The sequence below is a fragment of the Anser brachyrhynchus genome (genome assembly GCF_964034855.1).
Source record: "Anser brachyrhynchus genome assembly, chromosome: 22".
In the NCBI taxonomy this organism is placed as follows: domain Eukaryota; kingdom Metazoa; phylum Chordata; class Aves; order Anseriformes; family Anatidae; genus Anser; species Anser brachyrhynchus.
In genome coordinates this window covers 1,345,899-1,371,855 of record NC_137715.1, presented here as the reverse complement: position 1 = coordinate 1,371,855, position 25,957 = coordinate 1,345,899, and positions in this window count along the sequence as shown.

Below are 25,957 nucleotides of genomic sequence, written 5' to 3'. Positions count from 1 at the left end.
CTGGTCCCAGGGCACTCTCTGGACTCACTGCACTGCATCCCCAGTGGTGCCAGTGCACTCTCTGCACTCACTGCACTGGATCCCCAGTCGTGCCAGTGCACTCTCTGGACTCACTGCTCTGCATCCCCAAGTTGCCAGTGCACGCTCTGGAATCACTTCACTGCATCCCCAGTGTTGCCAGTGCACTCTCTGGACTCACTGCACTGCATCCCCAGTGGTGCCAGTGCACTCTTTGGACTCACTGCACTGCATCCCCAGTGGTGCCAGTGCACTCTCTGGACTCTCGGCACTGCATCCCCAGTGGTGCCAGTGCGCTCTCTGGACTCACTGCACTGCATTCCCAGTTGTGCCAGGGCACTCTCTGGAGTCACTGCAGTGCATTCCCAGTGGTGCGAGTGCACTCTCTGGACTCACTGCACTGCATTACCGGTGGTGCCAGTGCACTCTCTGGACTCACTGCAGTGCATCCCCAGTGTTGCCAAGGCACTCTCTGGACTTACAGGACTGCATTCCCAGTGGTGCCAGTGCACTCTCTGGACTCACGGCACTGCATCCCTTAGTGCTGCTAGTGCACTCTCTGGACTCACTGCACTGCATCCCCAGTGGGGCCAGTGCACTCTCTGGACTCACGGCACTGCTACCCAGTGGTGCCATTGAACTCTGTGGACTCACTGCACTGCATCCCCAGTGGTGCCAGGGCACTCTCTGCACTCACTGCACTGCATCCCCAGTGGTGCCAGTGCACTCTCTGGACTCACTGCAGTGTATTCCCAGTGGTGCCAGTGCACTCTTTAGCGTCACTGCAGTGCATCCCCAGTGGTGCCAGTGCACTCACTGCAGTGCATCCCCACTGGTGCCAGTGCACTCTCTGGACTCACTGCAGTGCATCCCCAGTGGTGCCAGTACACTCTCTGGACTCACTGCACTGCATCCCCAGTGGTGCCAGTGCACTCTATGGACTCACTGCACTGCATCCCCAGTGGTGCCAGTGCACTCTCTGGACTCACTGCACTGCATCCTCAGTGGTGCCAGTGCACACACTGGACTCCCTGCACTGCATCCCCAGTGGTGCCAGGGTACTCTGTGGACTCACTGCACGGCATCCCGAGTGGTGCCAGTGCACTCTCTGGGCTCACTGCACTGCATCCCCAGTGGTGCCAGTGCACTCTATGGACTCACTGCATGGCATCCCGAGTGGTGCCAGTGCACTCTCTGGACTCACTGCACTGCATCCCCAAGGTGCCAGTGCACGCTCTGGAATCACTTCACTGCATCCCCAGTGTTGCCAGTGCACTCTCTGGACTCACTGCACTGCATCCCCAGTGGTGCCAGTGCACTCTTTGGACTCACTGAACTGCATCCCCAATGGTGCCAGGGCACTCAATGCACTCACTGCACTGCATCCCGAGTGGTGCCAGTGCACTCTCTGCACTCACTCCACTGCATCCCCAGTGGTGCCAGTGCACTCTCTGGACTCACTGCTGTGCATCCCCAGTGGTGCCAGTGCACTCTCTGGAATCACTGCACTACATCCCCAGTGGTGCCAGTGCACTCTCTGGACTAACTGCAGTGCATCCCCAGTGGTGCCAGTGCACTCTCTGGAGACACTGCTGTGCATCTCCACTAGTGCCAGGGCACTCTCTGGAGTCACTGCAGTGCATCCCCAGTGGTGCCAGGGCACTCTCTGGAGACACTGCAGTGCATCTTCACTAGTGCCACGGCACTCTCTGGAGTCACTGCAGTGCATCCCCAGTGGTGCCAGTGCACTCTCTGGACTCACTGCACTGCATCCCCAGTGGTGCCAGTGCACTCTCTGGACTCACTGCACTGCATCCCCAGTGGTGCCAGTGCACTCTATGGACTCACTGCACTGCATCCCCAGTGGTGTCACTGCACTCTCTGGACTCACTGCACTGCATTCCCAGTGGTGCCAGTGCAGTCTCTGGACTCACTGCAGTGCATCCCCATTGGTGCCAGTACACTCTCTGGACTCACTGCACTGCATCCCCAGTGGTGCGAGTGCACTCTCTGGACTCACTGCACTGCATCCCCAGTGGTGCCAGTGCACTCTCTGCACTCACTGCACTGCATCCCCAGTGGTGCCAGTGCACTCTATGGACTCACGGTACTGCATCCGCAGTGGTGCCAGTGCACTCTTTAGCGTCACTGCAGTGCATCCCCAGTGGTGCCAGTGCACTCTCTGCAGTGCATCCCCACTGGTGCCAGTGCACTCTCTGCACTCACTGCACTGCATCCCCAGTGGGGCCAGTGCACTCTCTGGACTCACTGCACTGCATCCCCAGTGGTGCCACTGCACTCTATGGACTCACTGCACTGCATCCCCAGTGGTGCCAGTGCACTCTCTGGACTCACTGCACTGCATCCCCAGAGGTGCCAGGGCACTCTCTGGACTCACTGCACTGCATCCCCAGTGCTGACAGTGCACTCCCTGGACTCACGGCACTGCATCCGCAGTGGTGCCAGTGCACTCTGTTTACTCACTGCACTGCATCCCCAGTGGTGCCAGTGCACTCTCTGGACTCACTGCACTGCATTCCCAGTGGTGCCAGTGCACTCTCTGGACTCACTACAGTACAGCTCCAGTGGTGTCAGAGCACTCTCTGGACTCACTGCACTGCATCCCGAGTGGTGCCAGTGCACTCTCTGGACTCACTGCAGTGCATTCCCACTGGTCCCAGGGCAGTCTCTGGACTCACTGCACTGCATCCCGAGTGGTGCCAGTGCACTCTCTGGACTCACTGCTCTGCATCCCCAAGGTGCAGTGCACGCTCTGGAATCACTTCACTGCATCCCCAGTGTTGCCAGTGCACTCTCTGGACTCACTGCAGTGCATCCCCAGTGGTGCCACTGCACTCTCTGGACTCACTGCACTGCATCCCAAGTCGTGCCAGTGCACTGTCTATACTCACTGCAGAGCATCCCCAGTGGTGCCAGTGCACTCTCTGGACTCACTGCAGTGCATCCCCAGTGTTGCCGGTACACTCTCTGGACTCACTGCACTGCATCACCAGTGGTGCCAGTGCACTCTCTGGACTCACGGCACTGCATCACCAGTGGTGCCAGTGCACTCTGTTTACTCACGGCACTGCATCCCCAGTGGTGCCAGTGCGCTCTCTGGACTCACTGCACTGCATTCCCAGTTGTGCCAGGGCACTCTCTGGAGTCACTGCAGTGCATTCCCAGTGGTGCCAGTGCACTCTCAGGACTCACTGCACTGCATTACCAGTGGTGCCAGTTCACTCTATGGACTCACAGCACTGCATCCCCAGTGGTGTCACTGCACTCTCTGGACTCACTGCACTGCATTCCCAGTGGTGCCAGTGCACTCTATGGACTCACTGCACTGCATCCCCAGTGGTGCCAGTGCTCACACTGGACTCCCTGCAGTGCATCCCCAGTGGTGCCAGTGCACTCTCTGGACTCACTGCACTGCATCTCCAGTGGCGCCAGTGCACTCTCTGGACTCACTGCACTGCATCCCCAGTGGTGCCAGAGCACTCTCTGGACTCACGGCACTGCATCACCAGTGGTGCCAGTGCGCTCTGTTTACTCACTGCACTGCATCCCCAGTGGTGCCAGTGCGCTCTCTGGACTCACTGCACTGCATTCCCAGTTGTGCCAGGGCACTCTCTGGAGTCACTGCAGTGCATTCCCAGTGGTGCCAGTGCACTCTCTGGACTCACTGCAGTGCATCCCCAGTGGTGCCAGTGCACTCTCTGGACTCACTGCAGTGCATCGCCAGTGTTGCCAGGGCACTCTCTGGACTCACAGCACTGCATTCCCAGTGGTGCCAGTGCACGCTCTGGACTCACGGCACTGCATCCCCAGTGCTCCTAGTGCACTCTCTGGAGTCACTGCACTGCATCCCCCGTGGGGCCAGTGCACTCTCTGGACTCACTGCACTGCATCCCCAGTGGTGCCATTGAACTCTGTGGACTCACTGCACTGCATCCCCAGTGGTGCCAGTGCACTCTCTGGACTCACTGCAGTGCATCCCCAGTGGTGCCAGTGCACTCTCTGGACTCACTGCACTGCATCCCCAGTGGTGCCAGTGCACTCTCTGGACTCACTGCACTGCATCCCCAGTGGTGCCAGTGCAATCTCTGGACTCACTACAGTACAGCTCCAATGGTGCCAGTGCACTCTCTGGAGTCACTGCACTGCATCCCCAGTGGTGCCAGTGCACTCTATGGACTCACTGCACTGCATCACCAGTGGTGCCACTGCACTCTCTGGACTCACTGCACTGCATTCCCAGTGGTGCCAGTGCACTCTCTGGACTCACTGCACTGCATCCCCAGTGGTGCCAGTGCTCACACTGGACTCCCTGCAGTGCATCCCCAGTGGTGCCAGTGCACTCTCTGGACTCACTGCACTGCATCCCCAGTGGTGCAGGAGCACTCTCTGGACTCTCGGCACTGCATCACCAGTGGTGCCAGTGCACTCTGTTTACTCACTGCACTGCATCCCCAGTGGTGCAAGTGCGCTCTCTGGACTCACTGCACTGCATTCCCAGTTGTGCCAGGGCACTCTCTGGAGTCACTGCAGTGCATTCCCAGTGGTGCCAGTGCACTCTCTGGACTCACTGCACTGCATTACCAGTGGTGCCAGTGCACTCTCTGGACTCACTGCACTGCATCCCCAGTGGTGCCAGTGCACTCTCTGGACTCACTGCAGTGTATTCCCAGTGGTACCAGTGCACTCTTTAGCGTCACTGCAGTGCATCCCCAGTGGTGCCAGTGCACTCACTGCAGTGCATCCCCACTGGTACCAGAGCACTTACTAGACTCACTACACTGCATCCCCAGTGGTGCCAGTGCACTCTCTGGACTCACTGCACTGCATCTTCAGTGGTGCCAGTGCACTCTTTGGACTCACTGCACTGCATCACCAATGGTGCCAGTGCACTCTCTGGAGTCACTGCAGTGCATTCCCAGTGGTGCCAGTGCACTCTCTGGACTCACTGCACTGCATTACCAGTGGTGCCAGTGCACTCTCTGGACTCACTGCACTGCATCCCCAGTGCTGACAGTGCACTCTCTGGACTCACGGCACTGCATCACCAGTGCTGACAGTGCACTCTCTGGACTCACGGCACTTCTTCCGCAGTGGTGCCACTGCACTCTCTGGACTCACTGCACTGCATTCCCAGTGGTGCCAGTGCACTCTCTGGACTCCCTGCACTGCATCCCGAGTGGTGCCAGTGCACGCTCTGGACTCACTGCTCTGCATCCCCAAGGTGACAGTGCACGCTCTGGAATCACTTCACTGCATCACCAGTGTTGCCAGTGCACTCTCTGGACGCACTGCACTGCATCCCCAGTGGTGCCAGTGCACTCTTTGGACTCACTGCACTGCATCCCCAGTGGAGCCAGTGCACTCTCTGGACTCACTGCACTGCATCCCAATGGTGCCAGGGCAACCTCTGCACTCACTGCACTGCATCCCCAGTGGTGCCAGGGCACTCTCTGCACTCACTGCACTGCATCCCCAGTGGTGCCAGTGCACTCTCTGGACTCACTGCACTGCTTCCCCAGTGGTGCCAGTGCACTCTCTGGAATCACTGCAGTGCATCCGCAGTGGTGCCAGTGCACTCTCTGGATTCACTGCACTACATCCCCAGTGGTGCCAGTGCACTCTCTGGACTCTCGGCACTGCATCACCAGTGGTGCCAGTGCACTCTGTTTACTCACAGCACTGCATCCCCAGTGGTGCCAGTGCGCTCTCTGGACTCACTGCACTGCATTCCCAGTTGTGCCAGGGCACTCTCTGGAGTCACTGCAGTGCATTCCCACTGGTCCCAGGGCACTCTCTGGACTCACTGCACTGCATCCCCAGTGGTGCCAGTGCACTCTCTGCACTCACTGCACTGGATCCCCAGTCGTGCCAGTGCACTCTCTGGACTCACTGCTCTGCATCCCCAAGTTGCCAGTGCACGCTCTGGAATCACTTCACTGCATCCCCAGTGTTGCCAGTGCACTCTCTGGACTCACTGCACTGCATCCCCAGTGGTGCCAGTGCACTCTTTGGACTCACTGCACTGCATCCCCAGTGGTGCCAGTGCACTCTCTGGACTCTCGGCACTGCATCACCAGTGGTGCCAGTGCACTCTGTATACTCACTGCACTGCATCCCCAGTGGTGCCAGTGCGCTCTCTGGACTCACTGCACTGCATTCCCAGTTGTGCCAGGGCACTCTCTGGAGTCACTGCAGTGCATTCCCAGTGGTGCGAGTGCACTCTCTGGACTCACTGCACTGCATTACCAGTGGTGCCAGTGCACTCTCTGGACTCACTGCAGTGCATCCCCAGTGTTGCCAAGGCACTCTCTGGACTTACAGGACTGCATTCCCAGTGGTGCCAGTGCACTCTCTGGACTCACGGCACTGCATCCCTTAGTGCTGCTAGTGCACTCTCTGGACTCACTGCACTGCATCCCCAGTGGGGCCAGTGCACTCTCTGGACTCACGGCACTGCTACCCAGTGGTGCCATTGAACTCTGTGGACTCACTGCACTGCATCCCCAGTGGTGCCAGGGCACTCTCTGCACTCACTGCACTGCATCCCCAGTGGTGCCAGTGCACTCTCTGGACTCACTGCAGTGTATTCCCAGTGGTGCCAGTGCACTCTTTAGCGTCACTGCAGTGCATCCCCAGTGGTGCCAGTGCACTCACTGCAGTGCATCCCCACTGGTGCCAGTGCACTCTCTGGACTCACTGCAGTGCATCCCCAGTGGTGCCAGTACACTCTCTGGACTCACTGCACTGCATCCCCAGTGGTGCCAGTGCACTCTATGGACTCACTGCACTGCATCCCCAGTGGTGCCAGTGCACTCTCTGGACTCACTGCACTGCATCCTCAGTGGTGCCAGTGCACACACTGGACTCCCTGCACTGCATCCCCAGTGGTGCCAGGGTACTCTGTGGACTCACTGCACGGCATCCCGAGTGGTGCCAGTGAACTCTCTGGACTCACTGCACTGCATCCCCAGTGGTGCCAGTGCACTCTATGGACTCACTGCATGGCATCCCGAGTGGTGCCAGTGCACTCTCTGGACTCACGGCACTGCATCCCCAAGGTGCCAGTGCACGCTCTGGAATCACTTCACTGCATCCCCAGTGTTGCCAGTGCACTCTCTGGACTCACTGCACTGCATCCCCAGTGGTGCCAGTGCACTCTTTGGACTCACTGAACTGCATCCCCAATGGTGCCAGGGCACTCAATGCACTCACTGCACTGCATCCCGAGTGGTGCCAGTGCACTCTCTGCACTCACTGCACTGCATCCCCAGTCGTGCCAGTGCACTCTCTGGACTCACTGTAGTGCATCCCCAGTGGTGCCAGTGCACTCTCTGGAATCACTGCACTACATCCCCAGTGGTGCCAGTGCACTCTCTGGACTAACTGCAGTGCATCCCCAGTGGTGCCAGTGCACTCTCTGGAGACACTGCTGTGCATCTCCACTAGTGCCAGGGCACTCTCTGGAGTCACTGCAGTGCATCCCCAGTGGTGCCAGTGCACTCTCTGGACTCACTGCACTGCATTACCAGTGGTGCCAGGGCACTCTCTGGAGACACTGCAGTGCATCTTCACTAGTGCCACGGCACTCTCTGGAGTCACTGCAGTGCATCCCCAGTGGTGCCAGTGCACTCTCTGGACTCACTGCACTGCATCCCCAGTGGTGCCAGTGCACTCTCTGGACTCACTGCACTGCATCCCCAGTGGTGCCAGTGCACTCTATGGACTCACTGCACTGCATCCCCAGTGGTGTCACTGCACTCTCTGGACTCACTGCACTGCATTCCCAGTGGTGCCAGTGCACTCTCTGGACTCACTGCAGTGCATCCCCATTGGTGCCAGTACACTCTCTGGACTCACTGCACTGCATCCCCAGTGGTGCGAGTGCACTCTCTGGACTCACTGCACTGCATCCCCAGTGGTGCCAGTGCACTCTCTGCACTCACTGCACTGCATCCCCAGTGGTGCCAGTGCACTCTCTGGACTCACGGTACTGCATCCGCAGTGGTGCCAGTGCACTCTTTAGCGTCACTGCAGTGCATCCCCAGTGGTGCCAGTGCACTCTCTGCAGTGCATCCCCACTGGTGCCAGTGCACTCTCTGCACTCACTGCACTGCATCCCCAGTGGGGCCAGTGCACTCTCTGGACTCACTGCACTGCATCCCCAGTGGTGCCACTGCACTCTATGGCCTCACTGCACTGCATCCCCAGTGGTGCCAGTGCACTCTCTGGACTCACTGCACTGCATCCCCAGTGGTGCCAGGGCACTCTCTGGACTCACTGCACTGCATCCCCAGTGCTGACAGTGCACTCCCTGGACTCACGGCACTGCATCCGCAGTGGTGCCAGTGCACTCTGTTTACTCACTGCACTGCATCCCCAGTGGTGCCAGTGCACTCTCTGGACTCACTGCACTGCATTCCCAGTGGTGCCAGTGCACTCTCTGGACTCACTACAGTACAGCTCCAGTGGTGTCAGAGCACTCTCTGGACTCACTGCACTGCATCCCGAGTGGTGCCAGTGCACTCTCTGGACTCACTGCAGTGCATTCCCACTGGTCCCAGGGCACTCTCTGGACTCACTGCACTGCATCCCCAGTGGTGCCAGTGCACGCTCTGGAATCACTTCACTGCATCCCCAGTGTTGCCAGTGCACTCTCTGGACTCACTGCACTGCATCCCGAGTGGTGCCAGTGCACTCTCTGGACTCACTGCTCTGCATCCCCAAGGTGCAGTGCACGCTCTGGAATCACTTCACTGCATCCCCAGTGTTGCCAGTGCACTCTCTGGACTCACTGCAGTGCATCCCCAGTGGTGCCACTGCACTCTCTGGACTCACTGCACTGCATCCCAAGTCGTGCCAGTGCACTGTCTATACTCACTGCAGAGCATCCCCAGTGGTGCCAGTGCACTCTCTGGACTCACTGCAGTGCATCCCCAGTGTTGCCAGTGCACTCTGTGGACTCACGGCACTGCATTCCCAGTGGTGCCAGTGCACTCTCTGGACTCACTGCACTGCATTACCAGTGCTGCCAGAGCACTCTCTGGACTCACTGCAGTGCATCCCCAGTGTTGCCAGGGCACTCTCTGGACTCACAGCACTGCATTCCCAGTGGTGCCAGTGCACTCTCTGGACTCACAGCACTGCATCCCCAGTGCTGCTAGTGCACTCTCTGGACTCACTGCACTGCATCCCCAGTGGGGCAAGTGCACTCTCTGGACTCACGGCACTGCATCCCCAGTGGTGCCATTGAACTCTGTGGACTCACAGCACTGCATCCCCAGTGGTGCCAGTGCACTCTCTGGACTCACTGCACTGCATCACCAGTGGTGCCAGTACACTCTCTGGACTCACTGCACTGCATCCCGAGTGGTGCCAGTGCACTCTCTGGACTCACTGTACTGCATCCCCAGTGGTGCCAGTGCACTCTACGGACTCACTGCATGGCATCCCGAGTGGTGCCAGTGCACTCTCTGGACTCACTGCACTGCATCCCCAAGGTGCCAGTGCACGCTCTGGAATCACTTCACTGCATCCCCAGTGTTGCCAGTGCACTCTCTGGACTCACTGCACTGCATCCCCAGTGGTGCCAGTGCACTCTTTGGACTCACTGAACTGCATCCCCAATGGTGCCAGGGCACTCAATGCACTCACTGCACTGCATCCCGAGTGGTGCCAGTGCACTCTCTGCACTCACTGCACTGCATCCCCAGTGGTGCCAGTGCACTCTCTGGACTCACTGCAGTGCATCCCCAGTGGTGCCAGTGCACTCTCTGGAATCACTGCACTACATCCCCAGTGGTGCCAGTGCACTCTCTGGACTAACTGCAGTGCATCCCCAGTGGTGCCAGTGCACTCTCTGGAGACACTGCTGTGCATCTCCACTAGTGCCAGGGCACTCTCTGGAGTCACTGCAGTGCATCCCCAGTGGTGCCAGTGCACTCTCTGGACTCACTGCACTGCATTACCAGTGGTGCCAGGGCACTCTCTGGAGACACTGCAGTGCATCTTCACTAGTGCCACGGCACTCTCTGGAGTCACTGCAGTGCATCCCCAGTGGTGCCAGTGCACTCTCTGGACTCACTGCACTGCATCCCCACTGGTGCCAGTGCACTCTCTGGACTCACTGCACTGCATCCCCAGTGGTGCCAGTGCACTCTATGGACTCCCTGCAGTGCATCCCCAGTGGTGTCACTGCACTCTCTGGACTCACTGCACTGCATTCCCAGTGGTGCCAGTGCACTCTCTGGACTCACTGCAGTGCATCCCCATTGGTGCCAGTACACTCTCTGGACTCACTGCACTGCATCCCCAGTGGTGCGAGTGCACTCTCTGGACTCACTGCACTGCATCCCCAGTGGTGCCAGTGCACTCTCTGCACTCACTGCACTGCATCCCCAGTGGTGCCAGTGCACTCTCTGGACTCACGGTACTGCATCCGCAGTGGTGCCAGTGCACTCTTTAGCGTCACTGCAGTGCATCCCCAGTGGTGCCAGTGCACTCTCTGCAGTGCATCCCCACTGGTGCCAGTGCACTCTCTGCACTCACTGCACTGCATCCCCAGTGGTGCCAGTGCACTCTCTGGACTCACTGCACTGCATCCCCAGTGGTGCCACTGCACTCTATGGCCTCACTGCACTGCATCCCCAGTGGTGCCAGTGCACTCTCTGGACTCACTGCACTGCATCCCCAGTGGTGCCAGGGCACTCTCTGGACTCACTGCACTGCATCCCCAGTGCTGACAGTGCCCTCCCTGGACTCACGGCACTGCATCCGCAGTGGTGCCAGTGCACTCTGTTTACTCACTGCACTGCATCCCCAGTGGTGCCCGTGCACTCTCTGGACTCACTGCACTGCATTCCCAGTGGTGCCAGTGCACTCTCTGGACTCACTACAGTACAGCTCCAGCGGTGCCAGAGCACTCTCTGGACTCACTGCACTGCATCCCGAGTGGTGCCAGTGCACTCTCTGGACTCACTGCAGTGCATTCCCACTGGTCCCAGGGCACTCTCTGGACTCACTGCACTGCATCCCCAGTGGTGCCAGTGCACGCTCTGGAATCACTTCACTGCATCCCCAGTGTTGCCAGTGCACTCTCTGGACTCACTGCACTGCATCCCGAGTGGTGCCAGTGCACTCTCTGGACTCACTGCTCTGCATCCCCACTGGTGCAGTGCACGCTCTGGAATCACTTCACTGCATCCCCAGTGTTGCCAGTGCACTCTCTGGACTCACTGCAGTGCATCCCCAGTGGTGCCACTGCACTCTCTGGACTCACTGCACTGCATCCCAAGTCGTGCCAGTGCACTGTCTATACTCACTGCAGAGCATCCCCAGTGGTGCCAGTGCACTCTCTGGACTCACTGCAGTGCATCCCCAGTGTTGCCAGTGCACTCTGTGGACTCACGGCACTGCATTCCCAGTGGTGCCAGTGCACTCTCTGGACTCACTGCACTGCATTACCAGTGCTGCCAGTGCACTCTCTGGACTCACTGCAGTGCATCCCCAGTGTTGCCAGGGCACTCTCTGGACTCACAGCACTGCATTCCCAGTGGTGCCAGTGCACTCTCTGGACTCACAGCACTGCATCCCCAGTGCTGCTATTGCACTCTCTGGACTCACTGCACTGCATCCCCAGTGGGGCAAGTGCACTCTCTGGACTCACGGCACTGCATCCCCAGTGGTGCCATTGAACTCTGTGGACTCACAGCACTGCATCACCAGTGGTGCCAGTGCACTCTCTGGACTCACTGCACTGCATCACCAGTGGTGCCAGTACACTCTCTGGACTCACTGCACTGCATCACCAGTGGTGCCAGTGCACTCTCTGGACTCACTGCACTGCATCCCCAGAGGTGCCAGTGCAATCTCTGGACTCACTACAGTACAGCTCCAGTGGTGCCAGTGCACTCTCTGGACTCACTGCACTGCATCCCCAGTGGTGCCAGTGCACTCTCTGGACTCACTGCACTGCATCCCCAGTGGTGCCAGTGCACTCTCTGGACTCACTGCAGTGTATTCACAGTGGTGCCAGTGCACTCTTTAGCGTCACTGCAGTGCATCCCCAGTGGTGCCAGTGCACTCACTGCAGTGCATCCCCACTGGTGCCAGTGCTCTCTCTGCACTCACTGCACTGCATCCCCAGTGGTGCCAGTGCACTCTCTGGACTCACTGCACTGCATCCCCAGTGGTGCCAGTGCACTCTATGGACTCACTGCACTGCATCCCCAGTGGTGTCACTGCACTCTCTGGACTCACTGCACTGCATTCCCAGTGGTACCAGTGCACTCTATGGACTCACTGCACTGCATCCCCAGTGGTGCCAGTGCTCACACTGGACTCACTGCAGTGCATCCCCAGTGGTGCCAGTGCACTCTCTGGACTCACTGCACTGCATCCCCAGTGGCGCCAGTACACTCTCTGGACTCACTGCACTGCATCACCAGTGGTGCCAGTGCACTCTCTGGACTCACGGCACTGCATCACCAGTGGTGCCAGTGCACTCTGTTTACTCACTGCACTGCATCCCCAGTGGTGCCAGTGCGCTCTCTGGACTCACTGCACTGCATTCCCAGTTGTGCCAGGGCACTCTCTGGAGTCACTGCAGTGCATTCCCAGTGGTGTCACTGCACTCTCTGGACTCACTGCACTGCATTCCCAGTGGTGCCAGTGCACTCTATGGACTCACTGCACTGCATCCCCAGTGGAGCCAGTGCTCACACTGGACTCCCTGCACTGCATCCCCAGTGGTGCCAGTGCACTCTCTGGACTCACTGCACTGCATCTCCAGTGGCGCCAGTGCACTCTCTGGACTCACTGCACTGCATCCCCAGTGGTGCCAGAGCACTCTCTGGACTCACGGCACTGCATCACCAGTGGTGCCAGTGCGCTCTGTTTACTCACTGCACTGCATCCCCAGTGGTGCCAGTGCGCTCTCTGGACTCACTGCACTGCATTCCCAGTTGTGCCAGGGCACTCTCTGGAGTCACTGCAGTGCATTCCCAGTGGTGCCAGTGCACTCTCTGGACTCACTGCACTGCATTACCAGTGGTGCCAGTGCACTCTCTGGACTCACTGCAGTGCATCCCCAGTGCTCCTAGTGCACTCTCTGGAGTCACTGCACTGCATCCCCTGTGGGGCCAGTGCACTCTCTGGACTCACTGCACTGCATCCCCAGTGGTGCCAGTGCACGCTCTGGACTCACGGCACTGCATCCCCAGTGCTCCTAGTGCACTCTCTGGAGTCACTGCACTGCATCCCCTGTGGGGCCAGTGCACTCTCTGGACTCACTGCACTGCATCCCCAGTGGTGCCATTGAACTCTGTGGACTCACTGCACTGCATCCCCAGTGGTGCCAGTGCACTCTCTGGACTCACTGCAGTGCATCCCCAGTGGTGCCAGTACACTCTCTGGACTCACTGCACTGCATCCCCAGTGGTGCCAGTGCACTCTCTGGACTCACTGCACTGCATCCCCAGTGGTGCCAGTGCAATCTCTGGACTCACTACAGTACAGCTCCAATGGTGCCAGTGCACTCTCTGGAGTCACTGCACTGCATCCCCAGTGGTGCCAGTGCACTCTATGGACTCACTGCACTGCATCACCAGTGGTGCCACTGCACTCTCTGGACTCACTGCACTGCATTCCCAGTGGTGCCAGTGCACTCTCTGGACTCACTGCACTGCATCCCCAGTGGTGCCAGTGCTCACACTGGACTCCCTGCAGTGCATCCCCAGTGGTGCCAGTGCACTCTCTGGACTCACTGCACTGCATCCCCAGTGGTGCAGGAGCACTCTCTGGACTCTCGGCACTGCATCACCAGTGGTGCCAGTGCACTCTGTTTACTCACTGCACTGCATCCCCAGTGGTGCCAGTGCGCTCACTGGACTCACTGCACTGCATTCCCAGTTGTGCCAGGGCACTCTCTGGAGTCACTGCAGTGCATTCCCAGTGGTGCCAGTGCACTCTCTGGACTCACTGCACTGCATTACCAGTGGTGCCAGTGCACTCTCTGGACTCACTGCACTGCATCCCCAGTGGTGCCAGTGCACTCTCTGGACTCACTGCAATGTATTCCCAGTGGTACCAGTGCACTCTTTAGCGTCACTGCAGTGCATCCCCAGTGGTGCCAGTGCACTCACTGCAGTGCATCCCCACTGGTACCAGAGCACTTACTAGACTCACTACACTGCATCCCCAGTGGTGCCAGTGCACTCTATGGACTCACTGCACTGCATCTTCAATGGTGCCAGTGCACTCTTTGGACTCACTGCACTGCATCCCCAATGGTGCCAGTGCACTCTCTGGAGTCACTGCAGTGCATTCCCAGTGGTGCCAGTGCACTCTCTGGACTCACTGCACTGCATTACCAGTGGTGCCAGTGCACTCTCTGGACTCACTGCACTGCATCCCCAGTGCTGACAGTGCACTCTCTGGACTCACGGCACTGCATCCCCAGTGGTGCCAGTGCACTCTCTGGACTCACGGCACTTCATCCGCAGTGGTGCCAGTGCACTCTCTGGACTCACTGCACTGCATTCCCAGTGGTGCCAGTGCACTCTCTGGACTCACTGCACTGCATCCCCAGTGGTGCCAGTGCACTCTCTGGACTCACTGCACTGCATCCCCAGTGGTGCCAGTGCACTCTCTGGACTCACTGCAGTGTATTCCCAGTGGTGCCAGTGCACTCTTTAGCGTCACTGCAGTGCATCCCCAGTGGTGCCAGTGCACTCACTGCAGTGCATCCCCACTGGTGCCAGTGCACTCTCTGGACTCACTCCACTGCATCCCCAGTGTTGCCAGTGTACTCTCTGGACTCACTGCACTGCATCCCCAGTGGTGCCAGTGCACTCTATGGACTCACTGCACTGCATCCCCAGTGGTGCCAGTGCACTCTCTGTACTCACTGCACTGCATCCCCAGTGGTGCCAGTGCACACACTGGACTCACTGCACTGCATCCCCAGTGGTGCCAGTGCACTCTCTGGACTCACTGCAGTGTATTCCCAGTGGTGCCAGTGCACTCTTTAGCGTCACTGCAGTGCATCCCCAGTGGTGCCAGTGCACTCACTGCAGTGCATCCCCACTGGTACCTTTGCACTTACTGGACTCACTACACTGAATCCCCAGTGGTGCCAGTGCACTCTCTGGACTCACTGCACTGCATCCCCAGTGGTGCCAGTGCACTCTCTGGACTCACTGCACTGCATCCCCAGTGGTGCCAGTGCACTCTCTGGACTCACTGCACTGCATCCCCAGTGCTGACAGTGCACTCTCTGGACTCACGGCACTGCATCCGCAGTGGTGCCAGTACACTCTGTTTACTCACTGCACTGCATCACCAGTGGTGCCAGTGCATTCTCTGGACTCACTGCACTGCATTCCCAGAGGTGCCAGTGCACTCTCTGGACTCACTATAGTACAGCTCCAGTGGTGCGAGTGCACTCTCTGGACTCACTGCACTGCATCCCCACTGGTGCCAGTGCACTCTCTGGACTCACTGCAGTGTATTCCCAGTGGTGCCAGTGCACTCTTTAGCGTCACTGCAGTGCATCCCCAGTGGTGCCAGTGCACTCACTGCAGTGCATCCCCACTGGTGCCAGTGCACTCTCTGGACTCACTGCACTGCATCCCCAGTGGTGCCAGTGCACTCTCTGGACTCACAGCACTGCATCCCCAGTGGTGCCAGTGCACTCTATGGACTCACTGCACTGCATCCCCAGTGGTGCCAGTGCACTCTCTGGACTCACTGCACTGCATACTCAGTGGTGCCAGTGCACACACTGGACTCCCTGCACTGCATCCCCAGTGGTGCCAGTGCACTCTCTGGACTCACTGCACTGCATTCCCAGTGGTGCCAGTGCACTCTCTGGACTCACTACAGTACAGCTCCAGTGGTGCCAGTGCACTCTCTGGACTCACTGCACTGCATCCCCAGTGGTGCCAGTGCACTCTCTGGACTCACTGCACTGTATCTTCAATGGTGCCAGTGCACTCTCTGGACTCACTGCACTGCATCCCCAGTGGTGCCAGGGCACTCTCTGCACTCACTGCACTGCATCCCCAGTGGTGCCAGTGCACTCTCTGGACTCACTGCACTGCATCACCAGTGGTGCCAGTGCACTCTCTGGACTCACTGCAGTGCATTCCCACTGGTCCCAGGGCACTCTCTGGACTCACTGCAGTGCATCCCCAGTGGTGCCAGTGCACTCTCTGGACTCCCTGCACTGCATCCCGAGTGGTGCCAGTGCACTCTCTGGACTCACTGCACTGCATCCCCAGTGGTACCAGTGCACTCTCTGGTCTCACTGCACTGCATCCCCAGTGGTGCCAGTGCACTCTCTGGAGTCACTGCACTGCATCCCCAGTGGTGCCAGTGCACTCTTTGGACTCACTGCACTGCATCCCCAGTGGAGCCAGTGCACTCTCTGGACTCACTGCACTGCATCCCAATGGTGCCAGGGCAACCTCTGCACTCACTGCACTGCATCCCCAGTGGTGCCAGGGCACTCTCTGCACTCACTGCACTGCATCCCCAGTGGTGCCAGTGCACTCTATGGACTCACTGCACTGCTTCCCCAGTGGTGCCAGGGCACTCTCTGGAATCACTGCAGTGCATCCGCAGTGCTGACAGTGCACTCTCTGGATTCACTGCACTACATCCCCAGTGGTGCCAGTGCACTCTCTGGACTCTCGGCACTGCATCACCAGTGGTGCCAGTGCACTCTGTTTACTCACTGCACTGCATCCCCAGTGGTGCCAGTGCGCTCTCTGGACTCACTGCACTGCATTCCCAGTTGTGCCAGGGCACTCTCTGGAGTCACTGCAGTGCATTCCCACTGGTCCCAGGGCACTCCCTGGACTCACTGCACTGCGTCCCCAGTGGTGCCAGTGCACTCTCTGCACTCACTGCACTGCATCCCCAGTCGTGCCAGTGCACTCTCTGGACTCACTGCTCTGCATCCCCAAGGTGCCAGTGCACGCTCTGGAATCACTTCACTGCATCCCCAGTGTTGCCAGTGCACTCTCTGGACTCACTGCACTGCATCCCCAGTGGTGCCAGTGCACTCTTTGGACTCACTGCACTGCATCCCCAGTGGTGCCAGTGCACTCTCTGGACTCTCGGCACTGCATCACCAGTGGTGCCAGTGCACTCTGTATACTCACTGCACTGCATCCCCAGTGGTGCGAGTGCACTCTCTGGACTCACTGCACTGCATTACCAGTGGTGCCAGTGCACTCTCTGGACTCACTGCAGTGCATCCCCAGTGTTGCCAAGGCACTCTCTGGACTTACAGGACTGCATTCCCAGTGGTGCCAGTGCACTCTCTGGACTCACGGCACTGCATCCCTTAGTGCTGCTAGTGCACTCTCTGGAGTCACTGCACTGCATCCCCAGTGGGGCCAGTGCACTCTCTGGACTCACGGCACTGCTACCCAGTGGTGCCATTGAACTCTGTGGACTCACTGCACTGCATCCCCAGTGGTGCCAGGGCACTCTCTGCACTCACTGCACTGAATCCCCAGTGGTGCCAGTGCACTCTCTGGACTCACTGCAGTGTATTCCCAGTGGTGCCAGTGCACTCTTTAGCGTCACTGCAGTGCATCCCCAGTGGTGCCAGTGCACTCACTGCAGTGCATCCCCACTGGTGCCAGTGCACTCTCTGGACTCACTGCAGTGCATCCCCAGTGGTGCCAGTACACTCTCTGGACTCACTGCACTGCATCCCCAGTGGTGCCAGTGCACTCTATGGACTCACTGCACTGCATCCCCAGTGGTGCCAGTGCACTCTCTGGACTCACTGCACTGCATCCCCAGTGGTGCCAGTGCACTCTCTGGACTCTCGGCACTGCATCACCAGTGGTGCCAGTGCACTCTCTGGACTCACTGCACTGCATCCCCAGTGGTGCCAGTGCGCTCTCTGGACTCACTGCACTGCATTCCCAGTTGTGCCAGGGCACTCTCTGGAGTCACTGCAGTGCATTCCCAGTGGTGCGAGTGCACTCTCTGGACTCACTGCACTGCATTACCAGTGGTGCCAGTGCACTCTCTGGACTCACTGCAGTGCATCCCCAGTGTTGCCAAGGCACTCTCTGGACTTACAGGACTGCATTCCCAGTGGTGCCAGTGCACTCTCTGGACTCACGGCACTGCATCCCTTAGTGCTGCTAGTGCACTCTCTGGACTCACTGCACTGCATCCCCAGTGGGGCCAGTGCACTCTCTGGACTCACGGCACTGCTACCCAGTGGTGCCATTGAACTCTGTGGACTCACTGCACTGCATCCCCAGTGGTGCCAGGGCACTCTCTGCACTCACTGCACTGCATCCCCAGTGGTGCCAGTGCACTCTCTGGACTCACTGCAGTGTATTCCCAGTGGTGCCAGTGCACTCTTTAGCGTCACTGCAGTGCATCCCCAGTGGTGCCAGTGCACTCACTGGACTCACTGCAGTGCATCCCCAGTGGTGCCAGTGCACTCTCTGGACTCACTGCAGTGCATCCCCAGTGGTGCCAGTGCACTCTCTGGACTCACTGCACTGCATCCCCAGTGGTGCCAGTGCACTCTCTGGACTCACTGCACTGCATCCTCAGTGGTGCCAGTGCACACACTGGACTCCCTGCACTGCATCCCCAGTGGTGCCAGGGTACTCTGTGGACTCACTGCACGGCATCCCGAGTGGTGCCAGTGCACTCTCTGGACTCACTGCACTGCATCCCCAGTGGTGCCAGTGCACTCTATGGACTCACTGCATGGCATCCCGAGTGGTGCCAGTGCACTCTCTGGACTCACTGCACTGCATCCCCAAGGTGCCAGTGCACGCTCTGGAATCACTTCACTGCATCCCCAGAGTTGCCAGTGCACTCTCTGGACTCACTGCACTGCATCCCCAGTGGTGCCAGTGCACTCTTTGGACTCACTGAACTGCATCCCCAATGGTGCCAGGGCACTCAATGCACTCACTGCACTGCATCCCGAGTGGTGCCAGTGCACTCTCTGCACTCACTGCACTGCATCCCCAGTGGTGCCAGTGCACTCTCTGGACTCACTGCAGTGCATCCCCAGTGGTGCCAGTGCACTCTCTGGAATCACTGCACTACATCCCCAGTGGTGCCAGTGCACTCTCTGGACTAACTGCAGTGCATCCCCAGTGGTGCCAGTGCACTCTCTGGAGACACTGCTGTGCATCTCCACTAGTGCCAGGGCACTCTCTGGAGTCACTGCAGTGCATCCCCAGTGGTGCCAGTGCACTCTCTGTATACTCACTGCACTGCATTACCAGTGGTGCCAGGGCACTCTCTGGAGACACTGCAGTGCATCTTCACTAGTGCCACGGCACTCTCTGGAGTCACTGCAGTGCATCCCCAGTGGTGCCGGTGCACTCTCTGGACTCACTGCACTGCATCCCCAGTGGTGCCAGTGCACTCTCTGGACTCACTGCACTGCATCCCCAGTGGTGCCAGTGCACTCTATGGACTCACTGCACTGCATCCCCAGTGGTGTCACTGCACTCTCTGGACTCACTGCACTGCATTCCCAGTGGTGCCAGTGCACTCTCTGGACTCACTGCAGTGCATCCCCATTGGTGCCAGTACACTCTCTGGACTCACTGCACTGCATCCCCAGTGGTGCGAGTGCACTCTCTGGACTCACTGCACTGCATCCCCAGTGGTGCCAGTGCACTCTCTGCACTCACTGCACTGCATCCCCAGTGGTGCCAGTGCACGCTCTGGACTCACGGTACTGCATCCGCAGTGGTGCCAGTGCACTCTTTAGCGTCACTGCAGTGCATCCCCAGTGGTGCCAGTGCACTCTCTGCAGTGCATCCCCACTGGTGCCAGTGCACTCTCTGCACTCACTGCACTGCATCCCCAGTGGGGCCAGTGCACTCTCTGGACTCACTGCACTGCATCCCCAGTGGTGCCACTGCACTCTATGGCCTCACTGCACTGCATCCCCAGTGGTGCCAGTGCACTCTCTGGACTCACTGCACTGCATCCCCAGTGGTGCCAGGGCACTCTCTGGACTCACTGCACTGCATCCCCAGTGCTGACAGTGCACTCCCTGGACTCACGGCACTGCATCCGCAGTGGTGCCAGTGCACTCTGTTTACTCACTGCACTGCATCCCCAGTGGTGCCAGTGCACTCTCTGGACTCACTGCACTGCATTCCCAGTGGTGCCAGTGCACTCTCTGGACTCACTACAGTAGAGCTCCAGTGGTGCCAGAGCACTCTCTGGACTCACTGCACTGCATCCCGAGTGGTGCCAGTGCACTCTCTGGACTCACTGCAGTGCATTCCCACTGGTCCCAGGGCACTCTCTGGACTCACTGCACTGCATCCCCAGTGGTGCCAGTGCACGCTCTGGAATCACTTCACTGCATCCCCAGTGTTGCCAGTGCACTCTCTGGACTCACTGCACTGCATCCCGAGTGGTGCCAGTGCACTCTCTGGACTCACTGCTCTGCATCCCCAAGGTGCAGTGCACGCTCTGGAATCACTTCACTGCATCCCCAGTGTTGCCAGTGCACTCTCTGGACTCACTGCAGTGCATCCCCAGTGGTGCCACTGCACTCTCTGGACTCACTGCACTGCATCCCAAGTCGTGCCAGTGCACTGTCTGTACTCACTGCAGAGCATCCCCAGTGGTGCCAGTGCACTCTCTGGACTCACTGCAGTGCATCCCCAGTGTTGCCAGTGCACTCTGTGGACTCACGGCACTGCATTCCCAGTGGTGCCAGTGCACTCTCTGGACTCACTGCACTGCATTACCAGTGCTGCCAGAGCACTCTCTGGACTCACTGCAGTGCATCCCCAGTGTTGCCAGTGCACTCTCTGGACTCACTGCACTGCATCCCCAGTGCTGACAGTGCACTCTCTGGACTCACGGCACTGCATCCGCAGTGGTGCCAGTACACTCTGTTTACTCACTGCACTGCATCACCAGTGGTGCCAGTGCATTCTCTGGACTCACTGCACTGCATTCCCAGAGGTGCCAGTGCACTCTCTGGACTCACTATAGTACAGCTCCAGTCGTGCCAGTGCACTCTCTGGACTCACTGCACTGCATCCCCAGTGGTGCGAGTGCACTCTCTGGACTCACTGCACTGCATCCCCACTGGTGCCAGTGCACTCTCTGGACTCACTGCAGTGTATTCCCAGTGGTGCCAGTGCACTCTTTAGCGTCACTGCAGTGCATCCCCAGTGGTGCCAGTGCACTCACTGCAGTGCATCCCCACTGGTGCCAGTGCACTCTCTGGACTCACTGCACTGCATCCCCAGTGGTGCCAGTGCACTCTCTGGACTCACAGCACTGCATCCACAGTGGTGCCAGTGCACTCTATGGACTCACTGCACTGCATCCCCAGTGGTGCCAGTGCACTCTCTGGACTCACTGCACTGCATCCTCAGTGGTGCCAGTGCACACACTGGACTCCCTGCACTGCATCCCCAGTGGTGCCAGTGCACTCTCTGGACTCACTGCACTGCATTCCCAGTGGTGCCAGTGCACTCTCTGGACTCACTACAGTACAGCTCCAGTGGTGCCAGTGCACTCTCTGGACTCACTGCACTGCATCCCCAGTGGTGCCAGTGCACTCTCTGGACTCACTGCACTGTATCTTCAATGGTGCCAGTGCACTCTCTGGACTCACTGCACTGCATCCCCAGTGGTGCCAGGGCACTCTCTGCACTCACTGCACTGCATCCCCAGTGGTGCCAGTGCACTCTCTGGACTCACTGCACTGCATCACCAGTGGTGCCAGTGCGCTCTCTGGACTCACTGCAGTGCATTCCCACTGGTCCCAGGGCACTCTCTGGACTCACTGCAGTGCATCCCCAGTGGTGCCAGTGCACTCTCTGGACTCACTGCACTGCATCCCCAGTGGTGCCAGTGCACTCTCTGGACTCACTGCACTGCATCCCCAGTGGTACCAGTGCACTCTCTGGACTCACTGCACTGCATCCCCAGTGGTGCCAGTGCACTCTCTGGAGTCACTGCACTGCATCCCCAGTGGTGCCAGTGCACTCTTTGGACTCACTGCACTGCATCCCCAGTGGAGCCAGTGCACTCTCTGGACTCACTGCACTGCATCCCAATGGTGCCAGGGCAACCTCTGCACTCACTGCACTGCATCCCCAGTGGTGCCAGGGCACTCTCTGGAATCACTGCAGTGCATCCGCAGTGCTGACAGTGCACTCTCTGGATTCACTGCACTACATCCCCAGTGGTGCCAGTGCACTCTCTGGACTCTCGGCACTGCATCACCAGTGGTGCCAGTGCACTCTGTTTACTCACTGCACTGCATCCCCAGTGGTGCCAGTGCGCTCTCTGGACTCACTGCACTGCATTCCCAGTTGTGCCAGGGCACTCTCTGGAGTCACTGCAGTGCATTCCCACTGGTCCCAGGGCACTCCCTGGACTCACTGCACTGCGTCCCCAGTGGTGCCAGTGCACTCTCTGCACTCACTGCACTGCATCCCCAGTCGTGCCAGTGCACTCTCTGGACTCACTGCTCTGCATCCCCAAGGTGCCAGTGCACGCTCTGGAATCACTTCACTGCATCCCCAGTGTTGCCAGTGCACTCTCTGGACTCACTGCAGTGCATCCCCAGTGGTGCCAGTGCACTCTTTGGACTCACTGCACTGCATCCCCAGTGGTGCCAGTGCACTCTCTGGACTCTCGGCACTGCATCACCAGTGGTGCCAGTGCACTCTGTATACTCACTGCACTGCATCCCCAGTGGTGCCAGTGCGCTCTCTGGACTCACTGCACTGCATTCCCAGTTGTGCCAGGGCACTCTCTGTAGTCACTGCAGTGCATTCCCAGTGGTGCGAGTGCACTCTCTGGACTCACTGCACTGCATTACCAGTGGTGCCAGTGCACTCTCTGGACTCACTGCAGTGCATCCCCAGTGTTGCCAAGGCACTCTCTGGACTTACAGGACTGCATTCCCAGTGGTGCCAGTGCACTCTCTGGACTCACTGCACTGCATCCCTTAGTGCTGCTAGTGCACTCTCTGGAGTCACTGCACTGCATCCCCAGTGGGGCCAGTGCACTCTCTGGACTCACGGCACTGCTACCCAGTGGTGCCATTGAACTCTGTGGACTCACTGCACTGCATCCCCAGTGGTGCCAGGGCACTCTCTGCACTCACTGCACTGCATCCCCAGTGGTGCCAGTGCACTCTCTGGACTCACTGCAGTGTATTCCCAGTGGTGCCAGTGCACTCTTTAGCGTCACTGCAGTGCATCCCCAGTGGTGCCAGTGCACTCACTGCAGTGCATCCCCACTGGTGCCAGTGCACTCTCTGGACTCACTGCAGTGCATCCCCAGTGGTGCCAGTACACTCTCTGGACTCACTGCACTGCATCCCCAGTGGTGCCAGTGCACTCTATGGACTCACTGCACTGCATCCCCAGTGGTGCCAGTGCACTCTCTGGACTCTCGGAACTGCATCACCAGTGGTGCCAGTGCACTCTGTATACTCACTGCACTGCATCCCCAGTGGTGCCAGTGCGCTCTCTGGACTCACTGCACTGCATTCCCAGTTGTGCCAGGGCACTCTCTGGAGTCACTGCAGTGCATTCCCAGTGGTGCGAGTGCACTCTCTGGACTCACTGCACTGCATTACCAGTGGTGCCAGTGCACTCTCTGGACTCACTGCAGTGCATCCCCAGTGTTGCCAAGGCACTCTCTGGACTTACAGGACTGCATTCCCAGTGGTGCCAGTGCACTCTCTGGACTCACGGCACTGCATCCCTTAGTGCTGCTAGTGCACTCTCTGGACTCACTGCACTGCATCCCCAGTGGGGCCAGTGCACTCTCTGGACTCACGGCACTCCTACCCAGTGGTGCCATTGAACTCTGTGGACTCACTGCACTGCATCCCCAGTGGTGCCAGGGCACTCTCTGCACTCACTGCACTGCATCCCCAGTGGTGCCAGTGCACTCTCTGGACTCACTGCAGTGTATTCCCAGTGGTGCCAGTGCACTCTTTAGCGTCACTGCAGTGCATCCCCAGTGGTGCCAGTGCACTCACTGCAGTGCATCCCCACTGGTGCCAGTGCACTCTCTGGACTCACTGCAGTGCATCCCCAGTGGTGCCAGTGCACTCTCTGGACTCACTGCAGTGCATCCCCAGTGGTGCCAGTACACTCTCTGGACTCACTGCACTGCATCCCCAGTGGTGCCAGTGCACTCTCTGGACTCACTGCACTGCATCCTCAGTGGTGCCAGTGCACACACTGGACTCCCTGCACTGCATCCCCAGTGGTGCCAGTGCACTCTATGGACTCACTGCACGGCATCCCGAGTGGTGCCAGTGCACTCTCTGGACTCACTGCAGTGCATCCCCAGTGGTGCCAGTGCACTCTCTGGACTCACTGCAGTGCATCCCCAGTGGTGCCAGTGCACTCTCTGGACTCACTGCAGTGCATCCCCAGTGGTGCCAGTACACTCTCTGGACTCACTGCACTGCATCCCCAGTGGTGCCAGTGCACTCTCTGGACTCACTGCACTGCATCCTCAGTGGTGCCAGTGCACACACTGGACTCCCTGCACTGCATCCCCAGTGGTGCCAGGGTACTCTGTGGACTCACTGCACGGCATCCCGAGTGGTGCCAGTGCACTCTCTGGACTCACTGCACTGCATCCCCAGTGGTGCCAGTGCACTCTATGGACTCACTGCATGGCATCCCGAGTGGTGCCAGTGCACTCTCTGGACTCACTGCACTGCATCCCCAAGGTGCCAGTGCACGCTCTGGAATCACTTCACTGCATCCCCAGTGTTGCCAGTGCACTCTCTGGACTCACTGCACTGCATCCCCAGTGGTGCCAGTGCACTCTTTGGACTCACTGAACTGCATCCCCAATGGTGCCAGGGCACTCAATGCACTCACTGCACTGCATCCCGAGTGGTGCCAGTGCACTCTCTGCACTCACTGCACTGCATACCCAGTGGTGCCAGTGCACTCTCTGGACTCACTGCAGTGCATCCCCAGTGGTGCCAGTGCACTCTCTGGAATCACTGCACTACATCCCCAGTGGTGCCAGTGCACTCTCTGGAATAACTGCAGTGCATCCCCAGTGGTGCCAGTGCACTCTCTGGAGACACTGCTGTGCATCTCCACTAGTGCCAGGGCACTCTCTGGAGTCACTGCAGTGCATCCCCAGTGGTGCCAGTGCACTCTCTGTATACTCACTGCACTGCATTACCAGTGGTGCCAGGGCACTCTCTGGAGACACTGCAGTGCATCTTCACTAGTGCCACGGCACTCTCTGGAGTCACTGCAGTGCATCCCCAGTGGTGCCAGTGCACTCTCTGGACTCACTGCACTGCATCCCCAGTGGTGCCAGTGCACTCTCTGGACTCACTGCACTGCATCCCCAGTGGTGCCAGTGCACTCTATGGACTCACTGCACTGCATCCCCAGTGGTGTCACTGCACTCTCTGGACTCACTGCACTGCATTCCCAGTGGTGCCAGTGCACTCTCTGGACTCACTGCAGTGCATCCCCATTGGTGCCAGTACACTCTCTGGACTCACTGCACTGCATCCCCAGTGGTGCGAGTGCACTCTCTGGACTCACTGCACTGCATCCCCAGTGGTGCCAGTGCACTCTCTGCACTCACTGCACTGCATCCCCAGTGGTGCCAGTGCACGCTCTGGACTCACGGTACTGCATCCGCAGTGGTGCCAGTGCACTCTTTAGCGTCACTGCAGTGCATCCCCAGTGGTGCCAGTGCACTCTCTGCAGTGCATCCCCACTGGTGCCAGTGCACTCTCTGCACTCACTGCACTGCATCCCCAGTGGGGCCAGTGCACTCTCTGGACTCACTGCACTGCATCCCCAGTGGTGCCACTGCACTCTATGGCCTCACTGCACTGCATCCCCAGTGGTGCCAGTGCACTCTCTGGACT